Raw genomic sequence first — 12,799 nt, 5'->3', positions numbered from 1 at the left:
CACGTTCACGTTTGTTGCCTGTGCATACTCACACAGCTGTGTGGAAAAACACGTTACACACAGGTATTATTACGTTTTGTAGTATAACGCCTGGTGCAGAAAATTTTTATGGTCGTGAAACTAAATTTTAGACGCTTCGGTAGTTTTATACGAATTTTATTGCGGTTTTTTTTAGACAGTATTGTCCATACTCTTTCCGAACTCTGTTTCAAAATTATTCGTAAGAATAAATGCTGCAGCTTTTTCACTGTAACTTATAGATATAACTGTGAAACTATCTCTGATTCGACTGAAGGAGTCCTAATACTTAATTAATTTTTTTAGGTATTTGAAAAGTGTATTGCAAAAATTTGATCACCGGTGTGAAAGAAATTAGTGAACTCATTTTTCCAAATTTCTGATTCAGACTAAATAAAAGGGCAGAAAATGGTTCGCAAATTTCCAGTAAATATATATAAACTGCCATAAAATAACGGTATTTGAACGTATGGTTACGAATTATCCGATTCGGGAGAAGAGCGGGCGGGTCGTCGTGAAGATGATCAGAGCGGCGAGGGGACGAGGAGCTCGGAGTCAGGCGCCAGGACGAGGATTGCCAGGGTCATTGTTTCAAACCCTCGCCGCCGACAAAAGGCGGATGAAAGAAAATAGAGAAAATAAAGAAAATAGAGAGCCCGTGGGAGTGGCTGCCCCGACATTCGGGCAGTCCTGACCTGCCCGGTAGATCCGCGCCGATCCGCAGCACCGGCCAAGCTTCTCCTCCACGAGGAGATCCTTCAGCGGGGCCGCAATATGCGCTACTTAATACTTGCGGCCAGATTTCCCTTTGTTCAACCGCCTCGTCACACTCCCGATGGTCACTTCGGGTCCTCCGAGGGAACTGCAGCGTCTCGAGTCCTTGGCCTGGTCCTGATTCGCCCGATCCACGTCCCTCGAGATCCTCGGTACCTGCAACCGTTTACCCCAACTCATTAGGCAGTCTTAATGCGCAATTAAATTCATAACAGGCTCCTCACGTCGGTGTTTCGTGCTTTTCATCCACCTGAAGACTCGCGAGACTGCAGCAACGGTTTGGACAAAATTTTACGACTCAACTTGTGCAGTATTCCTGGAAACTCGTTTTTAATGACTCTTTCGCTTCAGGGAAGAGCAGAGCTCATCTTACTTCATTCAAATATTGACCACACTTCGACGTACCGAAATTTCATGTTCCTAAGTTTTTCTGCTCCGTGGATTTCAATCATCGGATTCAAAAGAACACGAGCCAATGTGTCAAAAACAAGTCACGAGTACATTTGGTTTCACCCAAGTTTGACTCGAGGTCTTAAAAAAACCTCGCAAATTCGCGAGTGAATTTTTTTCAATCTTTCAAAAGCTGCTCCACACGAATCGAGATTATTCGTGCGACATTGAAACCGTTGAATTGATCTTCCCCGTGGCGTGAAGCGAGCGCCTAAAGCACAGGATTCAGCGCTCGACAAACGCGTGTCACTTTTCTTTTTGACACGGGGTGAAGCTGCAGTGTGCCGAGCGCCGCCTACACACCCCGCCAGGATAATTCCAGCCTTGCCGCACTCCGCTGGAGCTGTTCGGGGTGCAGGATAACACGTGCCCCGGGAGTCCTTGGAGCACGCGTCCAGGCGTACCGGGCGTATCGGGAACCTCCCAGTCCTCCAAAGGTCCCCGGGGTCTTGATAGGTGGTCCAGCAGCAGGAGCTGGTTCCAGGACGCAGCTCCTCCTCTCGAAGGACCCAAATCCGGCCGCATGTTTAGGCGAGATCGGGGCGAAGCGAATGATTCTATTGTCGAGTTTCTGCTCAGATTTACACCGTATGCGCTTAAGCCGATTTTTCCTGGTTCGAGAAGTATCGACGCGACTCGACGCGACGACGACGCTTAACGAAGCAGGCTTTAAAACTGATGGTGATCGATGATCAATGAAGAGAATCAGAGGTGCTGTTTTCACCGATATGGTTATGATATGGGCGAGTAACAGCGGTAGGCGGTCGCTTGTAATAAATTTTAATTAACATAAGTAGCCGGCGGCAATGAAACGCGTAACAAAGGGATCGGTAGCCAATTGCAGAAGGCATAAACACACACGGCTCATTAGCAGCGGAAGGAACGGATGGCCGGCGATCATTCGACCTTTATAGTCGGAGGTGGCAGGAACGTGAAACATCCTCCCCTCGGAGGGGCTCAGGATCTTGGTTTACGACTGGCGTTAAACCGGCGAAAACACGTGTGGTCCTTTGCGTTTTTCATCTCCTTTGCACCGCAGCGTTTCCCCGTGACCATTACCCGCGGCGTGAACGGAATCGCTAATTGCCAAACGAGACCGCGACTCTGTCTCATTCTCTCTCCGATCAGCCGAGGATAATACCTTGTACCTACATATACCTTCTAGAATGGTGTAGTTTCAACAGCTCAGGTGCAGCCAGCTAATATCCGAGTCTTGAAGGAAGTTATGGTAAAAGAAGAGTAAAGGGTCGCGTCCAGAAGCACAGCTGCGGAGAACAAAAACGCGGTGTATTATAACGGAATAGGATATATAGCTGATGGCGGTTAAACGGGTCGAGGATTCTTGATTAATAATTGTACCGTAAAAAGATGTAGATCGCGTGAAAAAAGACGAGAGCCAAGGAGCGTCAAAGAAAGAAAATCAACGGTTCCTGCACCCGTTAACGACGTCGAGACGTTAAACGTCCGCTTTGCCAGGGTCATAGATGAGGCTAGTTAGCGATAGCTGAAGCCGGGTTGTTAAAAATACATGATCCTTGTGGGGCTGATTCGGTGCAGGCGTTATTATGCTAATGGTGGAGATATTCATCACTGGTCTAACTAGATAAGTAGAGACAAAGAAGGATATTGCTCGAAAAATAAGACGAAGAAAATGAAAACGAGAAGGTGAATGTACATACGCTCTTCAGGAATTGCAGCCCTGTCATTATACACTACGCTACTAGATCTGAAACTACGTTGCAGTTGCAGCAGGATTTGGACTGCTTTTAATATTGTATAGAGGTGTGATGTGCATTCGTAATGAGGTTTCGCCTCTGCTACACCCCTACACCTGCTCAAAGTTACCATTTCCGGAGGGAATGATTTATGCCCGAGCCAGGGAATACATGCTGCGGCTACCTTCTCATTACTCGCATCGAACTATGTACTGATTGCTTATGCTGTTTGCCTCTCCACTTATCAAAGAATCGCATCGCGATCCTGCAGCCGAGCTGCGCATTGCAGGGATACAATATTTTCAAGACTTGCGGGTACTCTTTATTGTTCCGGAATTGCAAATTGCCAAGAACTTTTAATGTTTTGGTAAAAGATTCGATAAAGGAGAACAGTAGAAAGATTTGGTAAAAGATATGGAGAAGACAGAAGACTTAAAGAAGATACAGTGTTTTGATAATATTTTTTGTGAAAAAAAGTATGACGCGGTAGCTAACATAAATTCTTGCGGAGTGACCGTAAAAACTCAGTTGAAATTTGGGACTTGCCTCACAACTATGCTTAAAAACGAATGTACGGAGGTATATAAAAAAGCTGGGGCTAACTTTTTCCTCCAACTTTAACAAGGTATCCTTGCCATGGTTTTTTCCGTGCTTAACGATATGCCCGTATATGCTAAGCTAGAAGGTAAAGTTGCCGGGTCTGGTAATTACACCTTTGTACCGCACGAGTAAAACGTTTCTTTACGCTTTTGCCTATCGAACATCGATTGAATTTATCGTAAGTAAGAGCTGGCAATTTCTCTGAACGTTACATGCTTCCTCTGCCTGGCAATTAGTTTGTGCAGCCATATTGCGAGGTGGAAATAATTTGACATCGATCCAACGTTTCTACCGCGCATTGCAAAGTGGAAATGAATTGCAGAATACTTTTATTCGTCGAGAAGCAAGTCAAAGAAAAAAAAGCGCGTGGAAAACGTGAATGAATTAAGTCTGCGTACGGTTGCGAAGTGATAGGGAAAGAATATGAACGATTTTATGGAATTAATGCATCAAATGAATAAAAAATGAAACAGTTGACCAACGAAAAAGTGCAAAAAACCTCTGAGCTCTAATGGATCAATGAATATTTCGAAGACTAAAAAAATGGCGGATAACACGAAGGCGGCTGGCTGTGCTAGGGGTTGAAACGAACGTCTGCACGGCAGCAGAAAAGACAAAGTAGTAATCCAATCAGTGTCGAAGGGTTGTAATTACATAGCGAAAGGGGTTACCTGGGCGCAATTACTCGCTTGCAATTAATTAAATAATGATATAATTGCGCTCGGAACGCAATTAGCTGATTGATACATGAGATCCCTCGACTGTGGCAGGTATATCGAGGAAGAAACGCGAGGGGAATTGTTTCATAGAAATTGCATGCCGCGCGAAAATGTGCAGCACGTTGTACCCGCATGCAGGGTTGTAATTTATTTCCAATTTGCATTCAATTTCCATCTTTCTAGATTTTCCGAACTGTGCTGCACGTATACGCTCCACGCAATTTTATGCATTAAAGCGTTAAGCGGAATTGTTAAACTTAACGATTCCTCGCTAATACCTCAAACCGGCAAAAACAAAGTGTAGATAAAAATGACATGCAGAGTGCATAAACAAGCATCTGCAACGATTCTCAGCAAAAACACCATCACGATGTTTTTCTTTTACCTTTTTTTTTTTTTATAATATTTTTTTTTCAAACGAACGATAAATTTCTGAGCCTCCGTCGGATCGTCTGACCGCCTGACAGTTTATCGTGTCTTTGTAACATATGAAGTGCGAAGGAACGCGTGTTGCGGATTTGGAACGGCCCTTATCGGCTGCTGGAACACGATTTCTCGACCGATTTCTTATCGCCGTACCGATCGGCGGAGCCTCTTTTCTTCGGCAAGAATAGTAAGGATGGCTCGCCAAGGAAGGTGCTGAACCTGTCGCGGCGAGGGGGTTCAGGGGGCGGCTGGTCTCGGCGCCAGCGGACCCTTTGACGCCGAGCGGCGCTCTTCAGGTAGCCGCAGACGCATTAGTCCCTCTCACTCCTCGAGGGTTCTCTTCGTTACCGCTTCCTCGATCCTCCCTTGATCCTCCCCCGATCTTAGAGCGCGAGCCGCCCCCACGTCTTGTTGAAACCATCTCACACCCCGCGAGGGACCCGATGAATGAATTTCTTGGATGTACATGTCGATTGCGCCGATGGCAAAACATCTTACGCGAAAAACGTTTAAAACTGTACACTGTCTTTCGGAAAATTTTGCTGTTGTGATAAAGACTGAATGATGAGATATCAAATTTGCGATAATAGTATTGTATTAGCCGCTTCGTGGTATATAAAAAATAAATTATGTTAAAATGGTGGAAAATATTTTCGAGATTAATATAGACTTCTATATAAAATGGGAATGAAACTGGAATTCTTATGTACTGGTAGGATATACTTGAGTTGGAATTTACTCCTGTGGAATATGCAACCCGAGTTCGTTCGAGTATTTCAAGATGCATTCAAATGCTGCACGGCTGCACAGCGTCGCGTCGTGCGTAAAGATGAAAAGAAGCTGTAGTATTTGCGATTGTTTCTAATTTTAATGACCGAGTTGTTGATCTATATTGTTATTGATACGGCTTATTGATTATTCATTAAGCTGGGTTATAAGTTTTTTAAATACGTTACGCGACGGAAAATTGGAAAATTAGAAAAACCAGTTTTGTTCTTAACTCTGTAAACGGGTGCGTATACTAAACGTATTAAAGAAGCCGAGTCATCAAAGGGTTTCGCCTTGCTGCGGTTCTATTAAATTAAACTCAAGTCGAGAGAATGAATCATTATTCCTGATTAATAAACATAATCCGGCAAAATGAATTCTATCATTTTACGATGAAAAGAAATCGTGGTAAACGCTGCAGATGTATTTTTCTTCATTTACTTCGTGATGCATAACTTATATAAATATATATATATGCCTGCTTAAATGCACTAAAAAAAAAACGACCAAAGCGGAAAGTGATTGCCAATATTTTCGAACTACAGAGGTGCATAACTTTGCAATTCATCATCCCAATTGAGTAGATAATAAGACTAATTCGGTGTAAATCCTACTACAAAGACGAATGGATGAACCGCGATGTTCCTGCACAGCACACGTGTCTCGATCATGTACGAGACTTTTTGTGTTATAGTCGTTCAAAAGGAGGCTCCTCTCAAGATGAGCGCCTCTGATCTTGGCGCCGACATAGAGAGCTAAATCATGCCCTCATTATGAAGTAATTAAAACCCATTACTAATGCTATCCTTTATTGGACGCGCGAAGCGACCGCGGCCGACAATGGACTGCCAGTCAAACCCTCGTCTTCCACTAGCTTGCCGGCATGTAGATTCGGGCAGTGCAGCCGAACCTCGCCTAACCCCGGCATGTAATCTAATAACATTATAATGTCCAGTCGTTGGGTAGTGTTATACGTAGAACGCCAGGACGAAACCCTCACGCGCCTCAATATCCGCTCTGTGACGAACTACGCTGAGAGATCGGTTGTATATATATATGCGTTGGAAACAACATGCCGGAGAAACGGCGTTGATTGACTTTCATAAAACTGATGTCAGGTTCCACTCACGGTGTCCACGTTGAATATCCTTGATTCGATTTCGGCGAATCGATGGTGAAGCAATCGACAGTGTAACTATCAAAGAACTTCTGAACGGGTGTAAAATGTCGGTTCAAAAAAGGTATCGAATCACTTATGAAACAGTCTTCAGGAATTATAATCGGATGATTCAAATCTTGACCCGATTCATCCGCGAACCCGAATAAGCTCGACCGGGATTCTAAGGCGAGAAAAAGCTCGACGAGCCTGCGCTGGAGGAGTTGGAATCCGTGACGAAGTCGACGGCGCCAAAGGCTGTTCTAACTCATTACACGATTTTCCGCGCCGCTTCCGTCGCAGACGCGCCGAACGTGAGGAGAGAAGAGAAAGGAGATGAAGGAGCAACGGTGTCGAGTCGAAATGCCGCAATGCTGAAGTGTGGATGTTCCTAAACACTCGAACAAAGGATCGGGGAGCTGGTATGTCACGCGCCGCCTTTGTTCATACCAGATCCTCTGCTTCGTCCACCGTACAAAACCTACCTGGTGATTAATTACCACGTGTCCTTAGAGCTTGGGCTGACATTACACCCTGCGGGGTCTAAGCACCGCAAATTCCGGCCGTGGACACGGATTTTGAACCTCGAACTTCACCCGCAAAGCTGTTGGGGATTGATCACATAATTGCTGAAGTTATGCTTCATCCGGATATTCAAGAAGTTTTGAAGTTGAACTTTTTTAGGTGTCTAGAGCCAATATTTGACCAGATAGCGAATCAGATTTTCACGTCTACTTTCCGAGGAGGTAGAGAATTGTAAAGAAGAAGGGTCTCGAGTGGTGATTAGTCCTACGGCGCTTCAAACCGGCTCAAGGATCGTCCTGCGGAACCATTTTCGACGAGGATGATCCGTGGAAGCATGGTACCGGACTGCGGAGGATAAACAAACAACGTTCATCGATCACCCTAATGGCGGGAACGAATTTTGGCGCCTGAGGGTCAGATGTCGGTCAGTGAAAATAGCTTCCAAAGTGCCTACTGGGATATGAGAGAAAAAAGAATTTGAAAACTCTAAATGAGAGAATTTTCTTCAATTTCAATGATGGTCTATTGTCTTTGGCGTCTCGCTCTGGACGAGAAATGGTGGATAATCGATGCCTGATCCGGGATTCACCGTTGAAATGCATGGAAGCGGGCTGAAACAATAAGAGAAAAACCATCGGCATTGAGAAAAGTGGTCGTGAGCCGTTGACGGGTATGAGGACGAGCCGGAGATCTTATCGGTCTAATGGTCAGAAGCCGTACCCGTAAAGTCAAAAGTCACTTGCCGCTGTGCGTCGGCTTCCTTCTTTGTTGCCGATGAGCGCTACGCCGCCCGGTAGCAGCGTAAAGACGCGAGGAAATCTCAACGATATCAAATTGATCTCTCTCGGACTCTATTGCCGGAGGAATCAGGCCAATGAAAAGGAAGAGGTTGAAGTTTTTGCGCGGTGGAAGCAAGAAAACGCTTTCGATCATGGTTTATTCAATTCTAAAATCAGAATCACAAGTCATGGTTAATTCTCGGCGCTCAGGATGATCCTTAATTCTATACCCAATTGTTCTTTTTTCACTCGACCACTGTGCAAGTATAAACGTCAATTAGCATTACGCAAAGTCTGATTGTCGGTATAATGCTGACTGCTCTAAATTCGTTATTTCTCCAAGTAAGAAATGAGCGGCAGGTATACAAGCCAATAACTTTTGAAAGCCGTCATTAAGTCTGTTTGTGAGGCATGAGAAGGAAGTAGGTAAATGCAACTCGAGATCAGTATAATCAGTCCGCAGGGACTTTGGATGATCGTTATACGAATGGAAAACAGTGATTATTTAGCGTGTAAAATTTACAGGAGGGTTGAAAATCAGCTCCCACAGAATGAAACAGACGCCTGATGAAGAGCGCGCGGTATGATAGTGGGTTTACACGATACGACGGCTGTCATTATCGAGGCAAAAAGTGCGATTGTTAATAGTCGAATGCGCGTACCGGGATGTGGGGTAAAAACCGTTCGTCGAAAGGCTAAAGGCAGTCCTGTACAGTTATTAATACGACTTTAAACGAGCAGTCCAGATCACCTCAGGGTTGGAATCAGACGTATCGGTTGTTAACGTCATAATTAACCGAGCTGACAGAGGCGTGAAATTGGGTTGACAAAAACTGGTGGAAATTGACGGTTGTCCCCCGCACCATCAACTCTACTTACAAGCCATCAACCTGCAGGGTACGTATCAAACCTACCTACCAAAGCTAGTGAACTCTGCGACCCGCGACACCAAGAACCATCTCAATAGGATTGTCGATTAGAGCTGCTGGGCGGATATAAATGCGTTATTAATGCCTCGTCGAATTACGTAGTGGCTCATGTGCTCGCTGTATGCTTTTCTACCTTTCCCAGAGCTCTTTGGATCCTTCCAAGTGTTTGAAGAGCCCGACTAATGACACGCCTCCGCTTCAACTCCCTGCTTCATATTCGTTTCTGGCAACACGCGCTGTAATAGCGTCATTCACACGCTCGAAATTATAACCAGCAATGCAGATAATGTACGGGTATCAAATAAGAGGCGGAGTTTCTTTTCCTTGTTTTTGTTTCATCGTCAGTATGTCAATGATGAAACAACGCTAGGTATGCATTGGCTGTGAAGAGACCGAGATTTTTCCAAAACTCATTCAATATATTGTGCATTTAGTTTACGTAATGCAGAAATCAGTTCACATCTTTCCGCAAAATACGCGGGTTTCTATTCAAGTAAAAAAAAAAAAGGCTGTAGAAAAAGAAAGTCAGAACTTACGATTTTCACATAAATTTTCGGCAATATATCTTTGTGAAATGAATAACGTTGGTATAAAATCGAGGTAAGTAAATCATATTTCTGACCTTCTTATTATTTCGCCAATACTTTGCCAGCAACTAGGTACTTGAATATGCACGTTCCACTTGGCTGACCATTAAGAAAGTTCCTTTAAACCGTGGTCTGCACTGAATACTGACAGTAGAACTACATCGAAACTCTAGAGTAAGATAAATCGCAAAAACATGGTTGTAAATCGAAAGCGTAAAAAGTTTGGCGTTTTAAATCAGCCCTGGTATGAATATCTCAGCAATAAATTTCGTTCCGCTCATTCTGAGGCTGGGTTTAAACATGATAAACATCTGTAACGTGGTGACCATATATCTCGCTTCAATGATTTATGCAACGGTATCATTCTACGGTGGGTTCAGCATTGAAGAATTGTGTCAAAGGAGAGCGATTATGTGCGAGGGCGAAGGGACCATTCGTGAATATCTTCGGCACATCCCCTGCAACCGATGAATTATCCCTAGGGATACGGTCCAGATCTTTGGCTCATTCAAAGGCCGAGAAGCGAATGCATACATGACCGTATTCTTAGCAAACCTTCCATCCGAGCTTTCGAGCCAACCTCCTCCAGTTCCCTGTTACACGCGCCATTGTCAAAGATTCTCTCGGCCCTTGGAGCCACGTTCGACCCGTAATTTGAGACTTGAGTAACGCAACGAAGCTAGGCCCAGTTAACACCCGAGGAAGCCGGAAGTGATAGAATAATACTGCGGAAAAAACGGAAAACAGGCTTTACGATGGCGAGTACTTTGTGCCCTGCAGTCGCGTAGATGCTCCAACTTCGAGTGCAGAAATTTAAAGTTTTTACCGATTTTTCATCTTGTGGTCAAGCTTTTCTGCGATAAATTTGGCGCTCGATAGTCGCGTCGGGTTTTGGGCGAGCGAGTTAATCAGAAAAGGAAGATGCTAATGGTCGAAAAATAAACGACGAAGTAAAGCGAGGCTATGATTGTTTAGTTGAGGAAAGAGAGAGCGGGGGTAAAATAAAATACGAAAAAGAGGAACCCATGGACAGATGCGCTCCCGAATTTGTTTACTACCGAAAGTACGGTGAGAAGAAATAGGTGCAGACCATCTGCCGGTTGGTGAGTGGTTCTTGCCGTCGCGCCACAACCTCACAGTTGCAATCAAATGTATTTTCAAAACATTGACGAACCTATTCCGTGGTCCTTCTCCGATCAGATATCCTCGTATCGAGCAATGATTGTAGTTATTACAGCCCCCATCGTTTCCATGAGAATTCAGGTTAGTTGAAGCCTGTTATTTTTGACTATACGCCACGCGCGAGACCCGGCGATATATCCGTAACTAGTCGGCAAGTTATATGCATATCTACTGTTGCGGGAGAAAAACGTCGAACAATGGTTCTGAATTTTCAAAAAAATTATGTTTCCGATTCTGACTAATCGCGAGTTGTGTTGGCTGACTGGTTTGTTCGATACGTTATTGGTAAGCTGACCGACTTCCGGTGACAAATACGGTGCACGCGTTGCCAATTTTCTCACAACATATGTCTTTACAAGCTATTCGACACTCCGTGCAGTCGTTAAAACCACGAAAAATGGAAGCAGATAAACAGTCGCAGTTGGTTTCTGGATGGAAATAACCTAGCAAGTCATTAAAAAGAAAATAAGGAAAGAAGGAAGAAAGGAGGAAACGTACTCACACCCCGCACGTGATGCACTGGCGTTGTCCACTGGTTGTTTGGTAACCCGAAGCCGGCGGAAGGACCTTTGAGGATATCGCATTTCGGAAAACAAATGGCCAGGACGATTACCTAAATCGCGTTGGAGTTTATGACTATTCCCTAAAACATCAACAGTGCAATTAACAAGAAGTTTTGTCATTCTTGGTTACAGTCATGGCAGAGAGACGTAGATCGAGGTTCAGGAACTTGAGTTACTCGTCTACGGCGGCACGATCATTCCACGATGCTGTGACCGAATTTGGACTCGTTAGAATTGGCACGTGGCCATTCGCACATGTGTGCACTGCAGTGACATTCTGTGACGCACAATGGGCAGAATGACGCATCGGTGGGCAAGCTGGCTCGCCGGTTCCTGCCCAGACCAGCCCACAGCCTCCTGTGCATTCAGAGGTTGTTCAAGAGTAATAATAAGCCCTGCACCCTTGTACCTTCCAGACGTCGTGTGCCGCGAGGGTGATCGGCAGCGGTTCCTTCGAAGGAGCACCCGAGTCCCGTAACCCCATTACGAACAATCGCTATTAGCGTCTCCTGGAGGAGGAGCAGCGCCCGTTTTGCCCCGAAGAAGCTCGGGTGACAGGAAGGAGTCCGCGGAGGAAGGTGGCCTCGGGTTTCCAGTTTCGCAACGCGCATTTCCGGTCCTCACGCAACACACCCATCAAAGGTGCGTAGCTAGGTTTAATTCTTCCGAAGCGGCTCTCCCTTTCTCTCTCTCTCTCTCTCTTTCTTCCTCTGTCCCCGTACATGCTTAGTCAATCGCAGTTTCAGTCATTATAGGCACTGCGTGAGTAGCTCGTGCAGATCTGGGCGTGAACCTAGATCCAAAAAGGGCGAAGAGCTGGGGCAGCTGCTGCCAAACCCTCGGCACGCGTTCATAAATGACAAACCAACGCCCGCTCTTGCGACGTTATTACGGTATCCTTGTACCGCGGCAACGCGTCTCAAATTTCATTCGCGAATGTTGCAACGAGCATCACTTCTTTCTTGTTCGAAGCACAGTAGCTGCAGGTCATTTCACAAATGCTTTTTAAAGATCAACAGGGTTCAGCAGTGCATACAGGAAGTGTGAAAATCTCTTATGGTATAATCCGTTTCCGGTTTTTAAGGTTCGGAAAAATGTTTGCGATGGTCCTCGCATGTGTATAACATTATAAAACTTAAATTTATATAAATTGTTGTTGAAACTGGAGATATGTAGTGCAAAAAGCTGTCCGATTCCCACAATACAACGCATAGCTGCGTTACTCGAAGTAGAAGCGAAGCGGCGCCGCGGCGGCAGTCGGCCATTTTGGTAGCACACAAGCCCGAGGCCTTCTCCGCATTGCGCCATCTTTTAAAATCCGAGCTGGCATCGCGAAGGATCGAGTGGAGGAGGCAGTCTTGGCGCGTCTAGCCAAGATATGGAAATCCGCGGGTAATAACAGCTCGGAGTGGCAGTCGCAAGGGACGTTGGGCGTGCACGAACCGAACCGGCGGCGAAATGCTGGCGTAGCTCATGCCGGGAGCCGCGAAGTATTTTCGTGGAAACCTTAGTAGATCCGTGGCAGGTCTCCGCCTGTTCGTATGAAATTAAGAGCTCGGCGGACCTATCGTTTATTCCGCATCTCGCCGCCTCATGCAAAATTGCAGT

This window comes from Diprion similis, chromosome 4 (genome assembly GCF_021155765.1).
Source record: "Diprion similis isolate iyDipSimi1 chromosome 4, iyDipSimi1.1, whole genome shotgun sequence".
Lineage (NCBI taxonomy): Eukaryota > Metazoa > Arthropoda > Insecta > Hymenoptera > Diprionidae > Diprion > Diprion similis.
This window is presented reverse-complemented; position numbering follows the sequence as displayed.